The sequence below is a fragment of the Dermochelys coriacea genome, chromosome 3, assembly GCF_009764565.3.
Source record: "Dermochelys coriacea isolate rDerCor1 chromosome 3, rDerCor1.pri.v4, whole genome shotgun sequence".
Lineage (NCBI taxonomy): Eukaryota > Metazoa > Chordata > Testudines > Dermochelyidae > Dermochelys > Dermochelys coriacea.
The window spans coordinates 8511370-8526584 of NC_050070.1; the positions used below are offsets into that span (position 1 = coordinate 8511370).

General features: G+C 48.4%; 1 long non-coding RNA gene across 1 annotated transcript; it reads left to right on the forward strand.

Annotated features, from left to right (window-relative positions):
• The first annotated feature begins 694 nt into the window (after nucleotides 1-694).
• On the forward strand, nucleotides 695-14960 carry LOC122459163. The gene is made up of 2 exons (XR_006279667.1): nucleotides 695-1014; nucleotides 13619-14960. It is a non-coding gene; the product is annotated as an uncharacterized LOC122459163 (long non-coding RNA).
• Nucleotides 14961-15215: the final 255 nt, after the last annotated feature.

Below are 15215 nucleotides of genomic sequence, written 5' to 3' on the forward strand. Positions count from 1 at the left end.
TTTGATGGGGTGTATTGGGTCCTTTGAGTCTCCCCGCTGGAGGCTTCGCTGTCCTACCACACCCCACCCCAGAGAAGGAGCAGTGAAGTTGGGTCCTCCAGGCCTGCCTAGAAAGGCTGCAGGGAAGCAGCCAATCAGAATGCAGCAGGCTCAGTTAAAAGGAGGTGCAGGGCATACCCAGGTCAGTTGCTGGCTGGGACCAGAAGGGTGAGGCAGACTGTGAGAGCCTCCAGGTGAGGTGGCCTGTAGGAGACCTGTTCAACAGAGAACTTTTGCCCTGAGATAAGGGTGAAGTGGAAGGGACTATGTGGGAAGTGGCCCAGGGAATAGCAGCAGCAACTATTAAAGGAGGCAGCACGTGGCTTCCTGTTTGTAGGGTCCCTGGGTTGGGATCCAGAGTAATGAGTGAGCCTGGGTCCCCCCACCAGTCACTGGGGAAGCGGTCAAAGCCCCAGAAAGGGGGATAAGACTCAGTACTAAAAGCCTGGGAAAAGGGCTAGAACAGGGGTTCTCAAACTGGGGGTCATGACACCTCAAGGGGTCACAAGGTGGTTATGTGGGGGTTGCGAGCTGTCAGGCATCAGAGCTGGCACTATCAGGCCTGGGGGGAGGGTTGCACTCAGAGGCCTGCTGTGTAAAAGGGGTCACCAATACAAAAAGTTTGAGAACCACTGTTCTCAAGTTTAAAGAGGGTCAGTGAAACCCGCTGAGGACAGAGCCTCCAGGGAGGAAACTCTGGGGCCATGGCTCTAAACCACAGCAGGGACAGACTTAAAGCTGGCCCAGGAGGGGCTGAGAACTGAGCTCAGAGACAGGGCTGCAGACGTTACCAACAACACCGGGATCAAGCTCTGTTGGACCTTGTTTGTTGGTGCATGTTGACTGTGTGTTACTTGGCTGGAGGGCTGAGCCACTGAAGACTCGCCTGATGAGGGAATTGCCAATGGGGGGGGGGGCACCATGAGCAGAGAGAGTGAAGGTTCACACACACCTGCCAGGAAGAGCTCAGGAGGGGTGAGTGCGCACCATCACAGCCTGTCTCTAGGCAAGATTGTCTTAGGAGGATGGGATGAAATCTGGAGGCGATCCAGACATGGGACCGAGCATAGTTTGGAAGATAGACATTCCTAGCTAAGCACATTCATAAATCTTTCCAGAGACAAAATAGTAAGGAGCGTCTGTGCATTTCCCTGGGATTCTTCACTGCACAAGTGTGTTGGCTTTGCCGTCTGGCACAGAAGTGGCTTGGCTTCCGTTAACACTTGTCTCTTGATGGCTGTCCTTATTGTAACAATGGTCATGGCCATCCTCAAGTCATGCCGCTCTGATTCCAGTGTTTTACGCTGTTGCTTTGAGCACACCTTCATTCTTTCCTGGGAGAGGATAATACAAATCATGGTTGTCTAGTTGCATTACTGCCATGCTGTAGGGAGGCTGGCAGCATTGGAAGTAGCTCAGAAGACTCTATCTGGACGGGGAGGCTTCCAGAATGCTAATCTGAATGAGGACCCAGACTGATGATGCTTGTTGCCTATTGCAAGATTGATAGTTTTCAGTCTAGTTTCTGGTATCTGCCTCATGCTTGGTGCTAGCTTTGCAGAAAGGGGGAGGCCCAAATAAGAATGAAAGGTTTGCCATAGATCGGGCAACTGGCTGTTCTACTCTAATAACCTAGAATTGGTCGATTCCTGAGGCTCCAAAAATGCTCAATATGTCTCTTATAATTAGTTGTGCAATGATACATCTCAGGATAAACAACTCCTGCAAGTACACCCCCTTGCAACCAAAAGCATGAAATCTAATGTATGTTAATTAGAACTCATTGGAAAACAAAATGGGCTTCCCAGTAGAAGTTCTACTCTTGCAACATTAGTTTTTGGGCTGAATTGGGGATAAATGATTAAATAGCCACACTTTTATTAAATTTAAAAATTCCTGAAAAATTTGGCTTCAGAACTGTCTAAATGTTTAAGATTTTCTTGATTGACAATTTCACCAAATGGAGCTTTCAAAAGCAAAACATTTTGATTTTTGACAAAACCCCCTTGTCAAATGAAACATTTTCATCATTGTACATTTTTCAGCCAGCCCTAAGACCAATAATTTGCACAAAGCTTTGGCTGACAATTGCAAACCAGTTTGTAACCATTATAAATTATTAATTTGCAATAATATGGCACTTAAGGCCCCTAGTCATAGACCAGGATCCCATTGTGCTAGGCTCTCAAACAGAGCAAAGACAGTCCCTGTCCCAAGGAGCTTTCAATTTACATTTGAAGCATGAGCCAGCAGATTGATACACGTAGACAGAGAGGGGAATACAAGTAAACAGTGAGATAGTATTGGTCAGCATGATCGGCAATGGTCTCTGCACATCAGCAGCTGAAGTGTTGTCAAATTTTATGGTGGCATCACGTCAAAGTAGAGTCTTAAACAGCGATTTGCAGCAGGCTAATGTGTTCGTTATGAAGGGCAGTGCAGTAGAAAGCACAAAGATATTTTGTCTGAATTTGTGTATTTGTTACGAAGTAAGTCTCAAAACACCACTGTGAAAAAAGCATTAGCATTTTTCAATTGAAGCGGGCAGAGCTTAAGTGACTTGCCTAAGACCGTTCAGTAGATCTGTAGCAGAGTCAGGGGGAGAACCTAAAAGGCCCTTGTCGCGGGGCAATGACTTGCCAGTGCAGCGCCTCCTGTCGGTCATCCTGGGAATTAGCTCTTCCGGCCAGAAGCGCTCTCTGCAGGCCGGTGTCTTGCCTGCCGCTGGCCCCCGTGTCTCTCCCGGACCCTGGTGCCCTCCTCATCAGGGTTCCACCCCTGCAGTAACCAACAATCCAAGTCTCCCCACCCAGGGGATCCTCCAACCCTCTACCCCCCACCTTGCCTCAGTGGCCACTGCCAGTCACCATCTAGTCCCCACTCCCTGGGGCAGACTGCAGACTATGAACCACTCATCATCGGCAAGGGGGGTTGGACCAGCTGCCTCTGCCTATCTCTGGACTGCCCCTCTGCAGCCCCAGGACCCTTTCATCAGCCTTTCACTAGGCCTGCAGCCTGGAGCTTTGCTAGGCTGGAGCTTTCCAGCTCCCTCTGCCCTTCCCCAGCACTGCTCCACCCTAGGTACCCTTCTTAGCTTCCCAGGCAGTCAGGTCCTTCTCTCTCTAGGAAGCTAGAACGAGTGTGTCCTCGCTTCTGGCCCACAGCCCTCTTACAAGGGCCAGCTGGACCCTGATTAAGCTGGCCACAGCTGTGGCTGCTTTCTCAATCATCCTGCTTTTCCCATTCACAGCCCTCTCCCAGGCTTTAATCCCTTCAGGGCAGGAGTGGGGTAGTCACCCCCCTACAGTCCTTAATCAACATTCTGGCCAGTATCCACTAGACCATGCTTCTCCATTACTCTAACATTGGTCTACATTACGACCAATGTTATGGTTTGCACAATTATTCAGCCCATAGCATTTTGCTTGACAGCATCCAGCATGGGGGGGAGAGGGGGAATTCCTTGGGCTGAATATTTCGTTTTCTTTGTTTTAACGGTACCAGCCATTAATGTGACTACATGAAGCCCTGTTCTTTGGGAGAGGGCTGTGTTTACTGGTATCTTCTGCTCTTGCAATTGTACGCTCTCTCTCTCTGCCTCTGCTGTGTGACGCATTTGTTTCGAGAGCGCTTCAGCCTGCTGTCACATTGACTGCTAAGTGATTTAGCAGGTGGTAGTTGCAGTGGAACATATTAAATTTGGCATCTCTGGTAGATTCTGAACTTCAGGATGCAACTGGCACGTAAAAATCATGTCTCTCTCAAGAATTAAAAATTGGTGCTGTTTCTGAAAAGTCTCTGTGGACATTATGCACAACTTAAGCAAAAGCGAGCCAGCACAGATGTCTCCAAGATGGGGCACAAAGTGAGCTGAGGAGCAGATGGTTTTGTGTTCAGGGAATGACGCTCCAGCTCAGGAGGTCTGAGTTCAATTTCTATCTCAGTCACTGGCTACCAGCGTGATCTTAGGCAAATATCTTACAGCTAGATTCTCAATCTCGTACTCCCACTGGTGAGCAGTTCCTCACATGAACACTCCCACTGAAGTCTATGGGACAGCTTACATGAGTAAATCCTTATCAGTAGGATGGATGTTGTGGCGGTGTTTGTGTCACAATCTGGCACTTAGCCTCTCTGTGCTTCAGTTCTCCATCTGTTAAATGGTGATAATAATAATTCCCTTTCTCCTGTGTTTTATCTGTCTGGTTTGTTTGTAAAGCACCTAATATAATAGGCCTTTGATCTTGACTGGGACATCCAGGGGCTACCCTTATGGATCTGAATGGCACCCCCATTCCATCCTTAACTCCTGCTCCCATATGGGCTAGGAGATAGCTGCACATTGTGGTGGTTAGAGCAGAGGACTGTAAACTCTTTGCTGTCAGACTAGAACCACACTGATCAGCTTGGAAGGGGAAAGAGGAAACCAGAGGCTAGCTGGGGAGTAACTTTGGCTAGCTGCAGGCCTCCTGGGAAATTGGGAAGGCTCTAAATGTCAAAGCAGTCTAAAGAGAGCTCCTGGAGAGGTAGGGCTGATAGACTGGGAACCTGACAGAAAGGAAGTTTTTTGTATGCAAGGCTTCTGATGGAACCCTGGGCTAACAGCGCTGTGGTGGGCACCCTGGGGTCTTGGCCTATGTGTTCTTTGGTTTCCTTGGTTCACTAATTGCCTTGGGTCACAAGCCATCAACTCGAAAACTAATTCAGAACTAGCACTGTCTGGAGCAGCAGCATCCACACTGACTGTAGGACGTGCAAAAAACAGTGCAGCAGCTGGACTGGCGAAAGGGGCTGATAGAAAGGCTGAGGAAGTTGTGGCCAGTGAGAACATAAGAACGGCCATACTGGGTCAGACCAATGGTCCATCTGCCCAGTATCCTGTCTTCAGAGGGAATGAACAGAACAGGCAATCATCTAGTGATCCGTCCCCTGTCGTTCACTCCCCTCCCTCCATCACTTGCTCTCCCCCCACCCTCACTCACTTTCACTGGGTTGGGGCAGTCAGGATGTGGGAGGGGTTGCGGGCTCTGGGCTGGGGCTGAGGGGTTTGGAGTGTGGAAAGGGGCTTGGGGAAAGAGGTGGGGGTGCAGGGGTGCAAGCTGTTGGAGGGAGTTTGGGTGCTGGAGGGGGCTCAGGGCTGGGGCAGGGCATTGGGGTGCAGGAGAGGTTGAGGCGTGTGGGCTCTAGGAGGGAGTTTGGGTACAGGATGGGGCTCCATGATGGGGTAGCAGGTCAGGGTGCAGGCTCTGGCTGGGAGGTGCTCGCCTCGGGCGACTCCTGGGTGGTGGTGCAGCGGGGCTAAAGTGGGCTCCCTGGCTCCACACCACTCCCGGAAGCAGCCGGGACGTCTGTGACCCCTGCAGGAGGTGGCAGGGATCTCTGCGTGCTGCCCCTGCTGCAAGCACTGTCCCCACAGTTCCCATTGGTCATGGTTCCCAGCCAATAGGAGCTGCAGAGTTGGTGCTTGGGGTGGGGGCAGCACATGGAGACCCTCTCCTTCCCCCCAGGGGCAGCAGAGATGGTCCGACTACTTCTGGGAGCAGTGTGGGGCCAGGCAGGTAAGGAGCCTGCCTTAGCCCAGCTGTGCTGCTGGACTTTTAGCAGCCTAAAATCTCCTGGTTTGGCTTGAGTAGCCTGTAGGAGATAGGGCCTGATTCTGGGAGACTCCCAGCAAAACCAGGAGGGTTGGCAAGTCCCATACCTAAGTCCCATACCATATGTTCCAATGGAAATATCAGCTGGTACCTTTCCTGACAATGCATCATCACTACTGTTGGTGATGCATTGTTCCTCCCAGTTAAGGTTATTCTTTCCTATTGTGTGATAGTGAAAGGAACACAGGCACTGCTAGACTGGATCTGACGCTTGTTCCATACTATCTCTGACAGCAGCCAGCATCTGCTGCTTCAGAGGAAGGCATAAGAAACCACATGCATTAACAGAAAGGAGAGAAAAAAACCAGGCTGCTCTTCTCATGCTAGTTTTAAGGGTCTCTGATGGGCCTCTGTAGCTGATAAACAGTCCTTTGCCCCAAGCTGTTTACTAACTTGGTCTCTACAGCAAATTCCCTCTGCCAAAAAGAGGTCGTCCTTTTGTGCCTTCCTCCCATGTCCAAGTTTCCCCAAAGAATAGTAGTTGAGAGGAAGAAGTTTAGACGCAGCCAACTTGACTGAGCAGCCCTGAGGAGCTAAGAATAGCGCTTGTGTATCACCATGACATCTCCTTAGCAGAAACATGGACTTTAATCACACACTAGAGGAGCGCAGGCTGGCTCTGGAGCTATATAAAGAGCACTTTTGGCAAAGGCAAGTGATGGCTCATGCACTAGGCAGAAGGAAGCCAAAGGGCTACACTTATCAACCGGAGCCCACCCTTTTGCTGCATGGAGTTGGAAGGCATACAAGTTTTCAAAGCGGGCATTCTTACTGGCCCCATCGGCGCAGGGCTCCTTGATGCTGCTGCCCCTGCCATGCCTGAGTAGTACATTGCAAATCATAGACGATGCAGCTGGACTCAACTGCAAGACCCCCCCCCCCCCCCGCAATGTCCAGTCAATGAGATGAGTATGGATGAATGGGGTGGGGATGAATTACCAGTCTACTCCAGCTACCTTTGTTCCCCTCACCCTTGCAGTGAGCACAGTACAGAGGTTTTGCAGACCTCACACACAATCCACTGCAACTCAGTTCTCCCTTTCTCCTCTGCAGCTGGCTTCTTGCAGGATGAGGCGGTACATGTTCAAAGGCAAGAATTTGCCTGTGAGCCCATTGTTTGTGCTTGAACAGCTTTTGCTCCTGTGTTATCTGCACAGCACTGCTCTCACCGAGAACATAAGAACGGCCATACTAGGTCAGACCAAAGGTCCATCTAGCCCAGTATCCTGTCCTCTGACAGTGGCCCATGCCAGGTGCCCCAGAGGGAATGAACAGAACAGGCAATCAAGTGAGCCATCCCCTGTTGCCCATTCCCAGCTTCTGGCAAACAGAGGCTAGGGACACCATCTCTGCCCTTGCTGGCTAGTAGCCACTGATGGACCTATCCTCCGTGAACTTATCTAGTTCACCTGTCTCATGCTGGGATGAACCAAACACTCCTGGTCACGTTGCAGATTACAGACAATAAAAATTAGTTTAATGGCAAGAACAATCTTTTGATTCAATTGTCAAGTGTTTATACTTCATCAGTATTTTCTCAGTCCAACATTAATGGCAGTAGTGTCGCACATGTTCTTTGTTTCATTAGAGACATAGCAGCCTGACAGTCCAGTTGGGTAACTGGAGAAACTAGTACACTCTGGAGAAGCTCAGCCCCAGGATATTGAAGGACCAGTAAGTGAGTGGCAGCACGGGGAAACCTTTCAGAGCTGCAGCTGTAGGTCAGGGGATGTAGCAGAGAGGGCTGCAGCTATTATCACACAGCTGAAGACTACGCAGGCAGCTTCCATCGGTCAAGTGAAAATCTGCTCCATACATTTTGATGTTCTATGTGTGTGGAAACCTCTAAATGCTCATCGTAGCTGCTCAAGCAACTCTGGGGAGTTGGATTAGCAGCAAGGTGGTGGTTAAAATGGTCAGCTGGCAAGAAGTTTCTGCAAGGGGCAATTTGCTACTTCATGCTGCTGCAGCAATTCCGTAAGTGACCTTCTGATGGAACACTAGGTCTGGTTCTTTTCTCTTATACTGGTGTGAACCTGGAGTACCTCCACTGAAGTCAATGTGGTCACACCACTATAAAATCCTTGCCAATGAGAATAGAATAAAGTTTGTTCTGATAGCTGGTATGGCAGATGCTCCGCTTTGGGCCTTTCTATAAATGTTAAATATGTAGGAGCTTTGCTTTGCTTGTAACTCTAGAATGAGATTCTGGAGATCTAGATTCTCTTACTGTCTCTGGCACAGAGGTCCTTGGGCAAGTAATTAAGGGCTTGTCTACACTTTCAGTGCTGCTGTAGCATGTAGTGAAGATGCTACCAAGCCAACAGGAGAGCTGCTTCCATCAGTGTAGGTACTGCATCTCTCCAAGAGGTTATGTTAATGGGAGAAGTCTTCCTGTTGACCTAGAGCTGTCTGCACTGGGGGTTAGGTCCATAAAACTAGGTCTCTCAGGAAGGTGGATGTTCCACCCCTCTGAGTGACCATTATACTGACTTTTTAAGTTGGGACTATAGACCAAGCCTAAGGTCCAGCAAAGCACTTAAACATGTATAGCTTTAAACACAATAGTCCCATTGACTTGCTAAAGAGACCCCTCATATTCTCAGTTATCCATATACTTAAGTACTTTCCTGGATGGGCCTTGATCTCTCTGTGCTTCGCTTCCCAGTCTGTAAAATCGGGAAAACAAGTCTGCTTTATTTGTGGGCAGGTCTAAGCTCAAAATGCTACACCAATGCAGCTGTGCCTCTGTAGCGCTTCAGTGAAGATGTTGCCTATGCCAATGTGAGAGCTTCTCCCATTGGCGTAGTTAATCCACCTCTATGAGAGGTGGTTGCTAGGGTGAGGGGAGAAACCCTTCCATCAACAGAGTATTGTCTACACCAGGGCTTAGGTTGGTATAACTCTGTCACTCGGGCATGTGGATTTTTCACGCCTCTGAGCAACATAGTTTTACCGATGTAAGTTTATAGTGTAGACCTGATTTTTAGAGTCCTGCTATGAAGATAAACCCCATCAGTGTTTGTCTGGCACTCGCATGCTAGAGTGTGGCATAGAAAAGCCTTAATACAGAAGAGACAGTGAAACTGAAAGAAGGCTAACAGTGTTTAAGGCTCCAGAGCGATAAGGCTTAGAGGGATAGATCTCTTTATTTCCCCCCCTGTGGAGGAAAGGGGAAAAGCTAGCTCTGGCAGGCTTAATTTACATATTGTAATTTCACCCCGGTACACTTCTGCTCAGTGCTTCATGGAGTATTGTTTGGAGGTTGGTTGTGTCTGTTTTGGAAATTATATGAAATGGTACATATTAGCATAAGAGTGCAGGGGATTGGACTAGAAGACCTCTCAAGGTCCCCTCCAGTCCTACACTTCTATGTACGTAAAGGGGGAGGAACTACGAAAGTTAAAGCCTGGCGAAAAGTGGGTCACCCTGTTCTAAAAGATAGTCTGTGGCCCAAACTCAAGGAGACAGAATCCTTCCATTGTCTCTATCTGGGAGACAAGGGGGTTCTGTTCAGAGATTCAGGTTTTGTGTTGGGCTTTGCTAGGAACTGGGTTTCCTCCCCAGAGCTTTGGAACCCTGTGAGATGTTCTTTTGCTACACTAGTAGGGACTCTGCAAGACTGCCCTAGTGAAGTGGAGCGGGATCTACTGCTGCTGGACTCTAGATCAAGTGGATGGTGGGAGGCAGCTCTCCCAACCTGGGTGCTTTAGTCTAATCAGGGTTATGAGTGAGTTGTAGGTGGGATGGAGTTTGTATAATGGGCCTTACCCATAGGCAGCAAACTATATGGCCCAGTGGTGTCCATTCTCCACCAATATGCAGGAATGTGGGCCCGGCTCCACCAATGTTTGGGCTTATATTTAATCAGTCGTCCTGGTCATAGGAAGGACCAGAGCAACCACCTGGGTCCTGTGCTTTGGGGGGCTGAAGGGTCCAGGGCTGCCTGAGGGACTAGCAGGGTGGTCTGGTGCCAGCAGCAGCAAGCGATCCTGCCCCACCCCTTCCCCTAAGCCTCTACCCCACTCCTTTCTGGCTTCTGCCCCCTCCCTCAAGCAACACCAGTGGGGTGGGGCAGAGCAGTGCAGGCTGGGGCCAGGTTGCTTGCTGCTGCCAGTTCCAGGACCCTGCTAACCCTCCTAGGCCACCCAGGACCCTTCATGCCCCTGAAGCATGGGGCCCCTAAAGCACGGTGCCTGGGGTGGTTGCCCCAGTCAGTCTATGGATGGGATGGCTCTGCTTGGACCTGTTCTGGGCACCACCAAAAATTGTATAAACCTGGCAATCAAGGCACTACCCATGTACCTTAGTTGGGTTTTGCTGATTTTTATTCTGTAAATATCCACTTGCTGCCTTTTACTGAAGAAAGGGCTTGGGTGACATCACATTCCAGGGGATTCCTGAACTGGAAAGGTAACTGGGGGAGGTTGCAAGGTTGCTTTGTGGTTTCCTGGTGCCAGACCTGGGAGTGCAGCTCTGAGAGGAGGCTTAAGCCATGTTTCATTCCATTTAGAAGAGGTCCCCTAGATTGACTGAACCTGGCTTCTGTTGCTGTCATCTATATCTGGCAGAAGGGTTACAGGTGCAAATAACTTGGTGGCTGCTGCAGGAGCAAGCAGCATTGCTTACTATACAGGGATGTATCTAGTGCCTCTTGTGGAATCCTTTATACCACTTGAAAGCTCAGATACCTGATATCACCTGAGAGCAGAGTATCAACCCTGATTCACTTCTTGCTCTGGTGATCAGCCATTAAATCTTTCTTTTGGTCCCTCGGATATTTTCTGTTAGCTCTGACCCAGAGCTCATTCTAGCAGCTCTTGGCCCAGAGAAGCTTTGCTAAGGGCCTTGCTAGAAAGCATTTGTAACCCTTTTTTAACAGCAAGTGACGCACAAATGTTACTGCATGGAGTGATTTCTTTTTCTTTCTAGAAAACTGCGATAGCCATGTGTGAACATCATGACAGCCCTGATAACTTTTTACCAGTTTTGGGAGCTATTGATTTTTAGCCATGTATTATGGGTGCTGAACACTCGAAAATCTGATGCCAAAGTGGTCTTGAAAATCTGCTCTTCGAGCAGATGGATGATCTAACTTCAAATTGCAATTTCTTTTTTAAAAAAAATAAAGCCATTTCATCCCTTGAACGAGTAACTTCAAATTGTATATCTGGAAGAAGCTTTCTAAGGAGGAGAGCTATTGGACTGGCAACACTAGAAACTCCATCACCTGAGATTTTTAAAATTATGCTGGGTAAAGCATTAGACTATAGTGTGCTGGCTGGTATGTGGCCTAAATGTCTTATCTACCATTCCTGCTCTAGTGTCTGCATGATATGGGAGGAGAATGACATGCAGTAGCTTTTGATGCACTGGTTACATTCCGCCAGAGATTTTTATGAGCAATGTAGCATGTGTCCACATAAGTGCTTGCTGAAACTTTGTTTTGTTAGTGGCCTTTAGTATGACATACAACGCAAAGGATTCCTTTTGTATCTCGATCTACGGAATGACAGTTCCATCTCCATTAAGAGCACAAGTCCCTAACTCAATGAGGTTGATTTTCAGAAGGGCTCGGCAATCACAACTGAATCCAGACGTTCAACAGTGCTAGGCTCCTACTTTCATAGTAGCTTTTTTTTAAGGGCAGAAGGAACCATTATCCAGTTTGATCTTTTTTCAGAGTAGCAGCCGTGTTAGTCTGTATCCACAAAAAGAACAGGAGTACTTGTGGCACCTTAGAGACCTCTTGTGCCTAGTGCAGGCCATAGAAGTCACACAGGCCCATTGGCTGCTGAAATGTTTTGAGACTCTGGCCATCGTATGCCACAATAGATGTGGGGTGCACCAACACTTTGCTAAGTCTGGCCCTCATTTAGGTGTTTAAATGGGAGCTGAATTCTTTTCAAACTCTGGCCCCCAGTTGTAGGTTCTGAACCCTTAAAAACGTGGCCGGAAATTAATAAAATTCTAGTGCTCGTTTCTTTTTAAACTGAAAGCATTTTAAAATCTCACTTCTGTCTGGAAAATTAAAACAGACATGTCTGTTTCTCTCGCAGGTTCTTATTTGTTGGCTCCACAGTACAACATTCCGGTTAGACTTGTTGCCAGGATTGTTTATTTTGTCTTTTGAAAAATGTCTATTTGATTTTTTTTAATTTAAAATGTTTTATTGGCCTTACATCTTGTAAACGCTTATTTTTAAATACATAAATGTAGGGCAAACCACCTGACAGTGTCCCTTTTTAATTAATGGTTGTAATTGAGGAATATGACCTCTAGATGGCAGAGTTTCCTTCTTTTGTGCTTTTATTGTCTCTAGTTGCTCACTTCCATTCAACATAACTAAGCTTATTGCAACAGTTTGATATAAGATACCTTTTTTGATATCTATGTAGCCTGAGAGTAGGTGGCTCAGCAGCTTGCTGTTGGGGTTAGAGGTCTTTAATTCACCAGTTCAATCTAGCAAGTGATGGTTTAGTGCACACATCTCAAGTGTCCTCTACACGAGGGTCAAAGTACCCTGCATTCCACCCACAGTTGGTGACCCCCTCACTTTCATTATGGACAAGTGCAGAATCTTGAAACCAAGGTTATAGCGGAAATTGCTTACCCCATTTAGACTGTAAATTCTTACAGGCAGAGACTGTCCCTGTCTCTGTTTGTACAGGGCTTAGTGCAATGGGGCAGGTTGAGGAGTGCAGTCTGGAGGCCTTTGTGAAATGAGTTCAGTGGTTTGACTCCATTGCCCAGTGGGCGAGTGGCTAAATCACAACTAGCACCACTGGTGGCCTTCTCAGCAGAGATTGGTGGGGTGAATGGGCCATTCCGAATGAAATGTCTACCTGGACTTTTCCATGGCCTCCAAGGTATCTAAGCATCCCCCCCCCCCCCCCCCCCCCCCGAAGTATAGGCTTCTTTTTCTCTGGGCAGCAGGGGATTTCATTTTTGACCTGGTTTTATGCATTTTTTTTCTTTCCCCTTCTAGATTTGTTTTACCTCTAACATGGGGTTCCCAAGATTGTGTCATAGAGGTGGGTTTCCATTTTACCATGAAGGTGCTGAGTTTTTGTGTCATCCCAAGGCCTCCCAGGAGTGAGTCCCAGGTTGTCAGCTGGCTGCTGAGGAAGCTCTACCTCCTGCACAAGGGAATTTGACTCTGGAGACTCTCAGTGGAACAGAGCTATGGTGGTTCTTTGGGGAACCTGCTGGTCCAATTCCATGTATGACGAGGAAGCTGAGAACCAAAACCTTGAATGTGACCCAGTATTCTATGCAGAGCCAGTGCAGAGAGCAGAGCACTGGGGTGATGCGAGCTTGGAGACAGAGCAGATGTGCTGCTGCTGTGATCTGAACCAGATGTAGCTCTTTTATTTTATTTTTTTATTAAAGTTGGCAATTTCATTCCTACATTTGCAAGAATAGAGTCCTAGATGTTAAGGCCTGAAGGGTTCATGATGGTTGCCTAGTCTGAGCACCTGCACAGCACAGGTGAGGGGATTCCACCCAGCAAGTCCTGCAGGGAGGGAATTGTACTTCCTCTTTCCTTAAGCAAACACAGTCAAGCCTAATTATGTGCAGTAATAAGAGCCAGAGGTCACAAATGATCACCACAGACAAGTCCAAATCCACCAAGACAGGGCACAGTTGTCTTGTGAACTGCAAGTGGAAGGATGGGCCAGTGGTTAGGACACTAGCATGTGAGAGGCCCATGTTCAAGTCCCTTCTCTGCCACAACCTTCCTGTGACCTTAGCCATTCCATGCCTCAGTTTCCCATCTATAAAGTGGGGATAACAGTACTACCCTGCCTCCCAGCAGCATGGTGAGGATAAATACATTAAAGATGTGAAGTGCTTGGAGATCTAGTGATGAAAGTGCCTATGTAACACTTCTGTATTATTATTTATAATTATTATTATTCAAGAGCCCCCAACTCCCAGGGAGCCCTGGCTGGTGGGATTTGCCCAAACAGGAGAATCCAACCTCACAGAGCTCCAGTGGGCTAGAGAACAGGCAGGAAATCCCACTCATGCTTCCTGCTGTGAGCTCTCCTGCAAGGAACTGCAGTTGCATGGGCTGCCGAGGTCACACCTGTGCAGTGGCAGCTGCTGCTGAAGGGTGCTAGCAGGTCAGGCGTCCAAGCTCTGGGCTGTGGCCTGAGTTGAGGGAACAGCCTGAGTATGGGGCCCTGATGAGCCTGAACCACAGTGACTGTGAGGATCAGACAGAAAGAGGCCCCACCTCTGACTGTGGGTCTAATTGGCGCTGATGGACGTGACTGTTGCTGATCATAGTGGTGGGGTGATTTCTGGGTGAATCCCTGCCTACCCAAGGGCAACAAGGAGGGGTCTCCATCCCAAGGCCAGGGGTGAGAGTTTGGAACTAACTACCACCAAGGGGAGCCCCCACCACACATCTCTTTTGGCTTCAACCTGCTGCTCTTGATCCAGTTGCTGATGGTGTCGCTTGCATCTGATGGGCAGGTGCTGTGGAGCTGAGTGTCCCCTCCATGTCTTCTCGCAATCTCCCCTGGTGGCTCCATATGGAGACTGTAGCAGTCTTGGTAGGAGGATGAATCTCTGTGGGACTCTACAGGCAGGAGCTCTGGAAGAGGAGAAGCAGGTGCTCATCTCCCTGGGTTGGGTCTGACAGCAACAGCTGAACCCATCTCATCTAGCACTTGTTCCATTTCTGAGGAGGAATGGCAGGAGTCCATGGTCAGATGTGTCAGATCCAGGGGAGAGATCCAGTCATGAGCATGGACATACAACCCTTGTCCATGGCCACAAGGAGTTCCCCCATCGGGGCCAAGAGCATTATCGCTGTTCCCACCCTGGCCTGAAGCCTGACTGAAAGGGGTTCAGGATTCTGATACCACCTTGGTGGAGCTGGATGTGACCTGGGAGCGATTCTCAGCTGCCTTGCTCAGGAATGGGAGGATGAATACTGGATGATTGGAGATCGGTTGTGGTGAGCAATGATATCTTCCCAGCTACAGCCTCTGAGAAAAACAAGGACAGAAGGGTGACGTCTCCCTCTCTCTCCTAGCTCTGTACCATCCTGCTCCCCTCAACATGCCTGATTTGTGCATTCTCATGTGGTCCAACTCCCATTGTTGGTTGCAGCTCGGTATCCTGGTTTCAGGTTAGTAGGGAAGCTTGCTTTCTTGCTGTCTCTGCCTAGAGACCCTCAGTCTCCACAGGTGTTGGGCTGGCATGTTTAATTGGCACTAAAGTTCTACCAAACTTTTTTTTTTCAGTCCAAAACTATTCCTCATTATACAGAGAACAGTTCAAACAATATGAAACCAAGAGTAAGCGAAAAGATACTTCATCAAATGGTACTTGGAACACAACAGCTCTGAATCTGACTGATAATCACCAATCAGTTACTTAAGTATTAACCCTCAGACAGTTGGCAACATTACAGGACTAAAGAGCATAATTCTATGTTAGCTTGGTTAAATTAACAATTACATAGAAAGTATGGTCTTGTGGCTGAGGCACTAGACTGAGACTCTG